Below are 6,507 nucleotides of genomic sequence, written 5' to 3' on the forward strand. Positions count from 1 at the left end.
ATTAGCATAAATGTGTTAACCCTGGTGAATTTTGAAGAACAGGCCTACCTAGAAGAGTTGTGTATTGTTTACAGAAGGATAATGTGAGCATAGATTGAATCTAAAGGCCTGAGGAAATAAACAAAGCTTTGAAATTATAATTAATTAATTACTTAAATTAAATTAATTAAATACTTTACATTTGTTACTAGTGAAGTATACATATCATATATGTGCAATATCATGTTAATATGAAAGAAATAATTGACCTTTCCACTGCATATTATTTGCTTACCATTTCCCTGAAATAGTGCAATTTCAAGGTAGAAATATGAAAAAAAAAAATGTTTTTCTCAAATGTGTTACATATTCATTCATTCATTCATTTATTTTTTGTTCCATGGGTCCACAATACAAGTGAGATGTAGGACATGTCCATACAGTGATTATTCTTAAAATTAATAGAGCAAGAACCAAATACATAAATAAAAAAGTATAAAATACAAAAATTGAAACAAAACATGTAGAATTAAATAGATTCCAGTCATATAAGTTACTTTAATAAAACATGCAGTTTAAATTTAAACAATGTCAGTTTGAACATATCACAGAAATTGCTTAGGTGACTAGACTAGAATAGTAGAATCATGACTAGAATAATACTAATAAAAAACTGGATGATCAACAGGTGATTCTAGTGAATGCATAATCATTAACTTATAATGATTTATATTGGAAATATTCTTCCACAGAATAAAAATGATGAAGATAAAGAAAACGCTTTAAACAAATTTTGAACTTCTTAGGGTTGAGTGACTCTTCTTTTATATAAGAAGGAAGATTATTATAAATTTTTATGCCCATATAATACACTCCCTTTTGATATACCGTAAAATTTGCTATGGGTTGATAGAAATTTGTAATATGTCTTGTATTTATATTATGATTTAGTGAATTTGGAATAAAGAGACTTTTATTATTAACCACAAAGAGCATGAGTGAAAAAATATACTGTGAAGCCAAAGGCAAAATTTCCAATTTCCGAAAGAGATCTCTACATGAAACTCTACTATTACAGCCGATCATAATTCTAATTATCTTCTTCTGCATTCTAAATACTTTTATACTATGAGGCGAGACTCCCCAAAAGCAAAGACCATAGTTCATAACAGAGCCAAAATAAGAGTAGTAAATTGTTTTCAAAGTTTTTAGAGGCAAGTATGGTTTAATACTTCTCATCATATAACATGCTGAGGTAAGTTTTGGGATTATACATTCCACATGTGAACTCCAGTTGAGTGTATCCATTATGTTTATACCAAGAAACTTTATATTTGACACAGTGGTTACTGGACGATTGTTACAAACAATATCTACGTCGGTTGTGAGTTTATTTTTGGTTTTAAACTGCATACTATGAGTTTTATTAATATTTATTGAAAGCAAATTTGTCCTAAACCACTTATATAAATGATTAAAAACATTATTCATATTAATATGGAGATTTTCTGAATTTGAACCTTTAATTAATACGCTTGTATCGTCGGCAAACAAAATGGATATAGCATTGTTAATTACGATTTTGGGCAGATCGTTGATATAAATGAGAAACAGCAACGGGCCTAAAACCGAGCCTTGAGGAACACCATCAGTTATTTTTCCCCAAGAAGAATGGGTAGTTTGATTAGAATCTTTTTCACAAACTTGAATTCTCTGATATCTATTGTTAAGATATGATTCAAACCATTTTTTAGCTTTACCATTTATACCATAGAATTGCAGTTTAGACAATAAAATATCATGATTCAAACAATCAAATGCCTTCTCAAGGTCAAAGAATATACAACCTATTGGAAGTTTACTATTTAAAGCTTGCAAGGATTCATTAATTAATTTGTAAATGGCTTTATTGGTTGAGGAATCCTCTCTAAACCCAAATTGTTCATCTGCTAAAATATTATATTTCTTAAGATGATCCAGAAGTTGATCGTACAAGACCTTTTCAATTACTTTTGAAAATGAGCTTAAAATAGATATAGGTCTGTAGTTGGAAATAGTAGATTTATTTCCCTTCTTAAAAAGGGGCTTGACAACTGCATATTTCAAGCGATCCGGAAAGATTCCTAAAGATATCGATTTATTACAAATATGGGTTAGGGGCGAACTAATAAAAGGTGAACTAATTTTTAATAATTTGGTTGATATTTCATCGTATCCAAACGAATTTTTAGTCTTAAGAGATTTTATTACCTTTTCAACGTCATTGGAGGATAAGAACTTTAGGTTAATGTTTGGAAAGGGAGTCTTAAAAGACTGCAATAAATAATGCAAGGGAGTAATGTCATCTAATTTCTGAGATTTAGGGTCATTATGATCAATATTAATATTTTTAGCTATGGATAGAAAATATTTATTAAATTCATTGGCTATCACATGTTGGTTGGTGATTGAGATCCCATCAATATTTAAAGTTATAGCCTTATCTGCACTACTAGTTCTATTTGTTTCAAGTTTAATTATGTCCCATATAGTTTTATTCTTATTCAGGGATTTATTGATTTTATAAGCGTAGTTTAGCTTTTTTGATTCTTTAATAACAGCTGATAAAATTTTACAATATTTGTTATAATAGTTTTTAAGATCCGGATTATTACCATCTCTACATGCTATGTAGAGTTCTCTTTTCCGTTTACAGGAAGTTGCAATACCTAGGGTAACCCATTTTTTTTTTATTCTTATTATTAGCACAAACACTCTTAAGAGGAAAGCTAGAATGAAAAATTTTCAAATATGTGTCTAAAAATGAATTGAACATATCATTAACATTATCAGTAGAAAAAACAGTGTCCCAAGTTTCATAGCTTAATTGATTTAAAAAGTCAGCAACAGTGTATGTATTAATTTTCCTATATGAATAGGACTGATATTTTCTTATTAATGTAAAAGGAAGGTCAATGGTAAGTGCTAGACCTTCGTGGTCAGACAATCCATTATGTGAAGGCGATACAAAAATATTCTTAAATCTAGTGGTATCAGCGAACACAGTATCAATGGAAGTACTAGAATGTCTGCTAATTCTGGTAGGAAAAGTTACCACATTGTCTAAATTAAAGGTTTTCAAAAGAGCATTTAATTGTTTAACCCTGCTAGACTCTTCTAAATAATTAACATTCATGTCACCACAAATAATTATTTCATTTTTAAAGTTATAAAGTGAATGTATAATATTCTCTAACTGATTTATAAAAATAAAATATATGTTAAAATCTTCACAAGAATTTATGTATAGTGACTGTTATTGCAGCTCTCACTACAATTTAAACACTATTACTTTGTATATATTAAAGGTTTATGGTATTTGATATATCAGTAAGCATGTTAGATACAAATTTACCGCCCTGGAAGATTCCTGGTACTCATTTCTGTTAGAGGCTGAGTTGACCCCAAGTCCATAATGTGGCTGGAAGGATTAGGTCAATTGAAAAATCCTCCTTATAGGGACTTGAACCCACAACCTTCCAGCTTGTAGCATAGTGCCTCAACCAAGTACATATACATATTTACACAAGGAAGAATATGGCCTACAATGCACACTCATATGTTGCTTTATACGCGTTTTGCGTATGTGGTATTTCTGAAAACATAAAATTACACTCTCTCTCTCTCTCTCACGCTCCCCCTCCTGGTTTTTCTGGACATGTGAACAGAAGTATATAGTGGCTTATGCTTGAAGTTCATATTTCCTTTTGTTTATACCATTTGCAGGTATGTCCAGAGCAATTAATTTTGTGTTTTTTATCTTTATATGGTGCAGGAAAATGCCTCTCTGTTAGCCTCAGATCAAGAGGAGATGAAATTTGATATCCCCTCTTCTTTGCTGTCCTTCTCTCAAAACCCACAATAAGTGTTGCTTGCAGCTTCCTGGAATCTCCTGTGGGTGAGGTTTTTTCTTTTTCTTCCCCCCCCAGATTCCCTTGGGTCATATGCAGTGCCACCTCTATTAAGATGCCAGATGACCTAATACCATTTTTACTTCTTCTGGTTAAATGGATATATCGAATAGTAATCATCAAAACAGTTGATTGCCCATATGTTAATTACGCTAGACGTGCATATTAGGTTTCATGACTTACACTTTTGAATTTACTTCCACCTTAGGAACTCCAGTCTTTCTTACTCTGAACAGCATATTGACTCTCCTGGTATCTTGCCTAATGAAGGCTAGCATCTCATTATCATGACAGGTCTAAAATTAGGGTAGTTCACATCCTTTCATCTTGGCATTTTTCATAGGTGTTGGAACCCCTTTTCCATTGGTATGGTGTGTTTCACAAGCTCCGGTATCATTCTGCTTGAGATCTTTGAAAAGACAACTAATGCTGAATAAAATTATCAGTATATAGCCTTTGTGTTCAGAATCGTTTGGAAGTGCCTCTATAATTCAGCTGTCAACCCATCTTCAGCTGAATGTGGATTTATGTCTTTGCCAGTATGAACATTGAAGTGCAGCATGTATCTAGTATTACTGTCACACAGTGACCAAATTTTTTATGCCCATTTGGTAAATGGTTTTGTAGACATATTTCTTGAAAGGCTAATGCTTTCATCAGTTAATACTTCCTTACAACATCCAAAAACTTATAAGTGTCCTTGGTAAAGCTGATTATTGGGTGAATTTTGAAGAGCATTGCAGTTCACTAATCCTTTATGGGCCTGCACAGTCATATCACTGAGATGTAAAAATTACTGAAGACGTTGATATTTGTCTCTGCTGAATATTTCTGAGAATCCATGAATTCAGGTTAGGCAGTATTTGTCCTGAAAGTTTGGTACTAGAAGTGGGTTTGTAGCATCATCTCATTTCCATTTCTGCAGCAGCAAGAAATCCTGTTTTATGTGCTGTTACTTATTTCTATTTCCAGTATCTTGATTTAGGCAAATATTGTACAGTGCTCACAGGACACAATACTGCATAGGCATTCTTTTCTTTGGCTACCAGGTAATGCTTTTTGAATGCAAAAATTTTGAGAAACATTCAAATAGTATTAACCCAGTTAGTTCCATCTCACATTCTTTTTCCATTAAAACCAGGTGTAAACTCTAAATCCATTTCCTGTTAAGACATCACATAGTTCATTCCAGTAATTCATTTTAGTGGTTACTACACACACTGGCGCTGCTATTCTCACTCCCATTTGTTTTCTTGTTATCCACATCCTCACTGTCATGCCATTTGGATTCAGAGTCACAAAACAGTAATTCTGAAATATTGACTTTCTTTCTGTTTCATGCACTCATGAGGGTTAATTATATATGTAAGTGAACAAAAATACTAAAATTACTAACGTTAGAGTAAAATAATATATTATATACAAACAACATAATTAACTACTTAAAACTGATATTCCAACACAAATGCAAAAAGTAAGAATTATAACTTACAACAGCATGGCAGCCATCTGACATTTTCATACAACTTCAAATGTTTCAGACTGTGGCAAAGCTATGCATACCAACAAAAATGCATATTCATAGCCAATGAATGAAGTTGAATGATGAAGTGAAAGGAGAAGATCGTTTCATGATGTGGACTGAAGTTGAATGTCACACTATACAGTAATGGATGCTTATTTTACACCAGACAGATACGACAAATAATTGCATCTAATTTTCCCATAAATGGGAGTGACAGATATTTTGAAACCTCAGTATTCATCTGATTTATGTTTACAAATATTATATTGTTATATCCATATAAGAGTGTATATCAGCTGAACATCCAAAAGTCGTTTCATTAATGTGAATCTCATTGTGTTGTTGGAAAGTTACCAAATTTTAAGTGTAAACTGTATGCAGTGAAACCTTTTAAGGGACTGATTGATCAAGTTTGATTTAAGCAGGTCAAAGTACCCAAATCCTCTCTTCCCAAAAGGAAAGCTGGAAAGGCTGCCCTTTTCATCCTATAATGGGGGGATATGATTATTATTTTCCACCTCAGATGCTTTTGAGTAGAACATTTTGTTATATATTTGTTTTGACTTCCATTTCTCTCATTCTGTATATCACAGTTCGCGACTAGCCAACATATTGTGACATTTGAGTGTATACTCACTATCCTCGGCTATTAAGCGGTATTAAGGGTATGAAGTACGGTAAGTACCGTGGGTTAATATGGCGAATGAGATTTGAGCAGTAGAAATTGTCTTTAGTTTCGTCGATAAAACTAGTGAAAAACAAGAAGGAAAGTGCTTATGTTGTATAGAAGTAAGATTGGAACTGCAAAAAGTGAAGACTGAAATATTATCGTATGAAAGAATAATGAAAGTGTTGCAGGAGGAATTATATAATAAAGAGCTTCGTAGTAAGACAGAATCATCGGAACAAAAAGATTACTCTGGTGACTATTTTAAAGTTCAGCCAGTAAAAGAAGATTGGGTACAAGTAGCTACTAAAGACTACGGGAAAAATAATGACTTCAACAGTAATTTGAAACAAATAATTCCCACTGCAGCCAACAGATATGAGTTT

Source organism: Cryptotermes secundus, unplaced genomic scaffold (genome assembly GCF_002891405.2).
Source record: "Cryptotermes secundus unplaced genomic scaffold, Csec_1.0 scaffold528, whole genome shotgun sequence".
Classification (NCBI taxonomy): Eukaryota; Metazoa; Arthropoda; class Insecta; order Blattodea; family Kalotermitidae; genus Cryptotermes; species Cryptotermes secundus.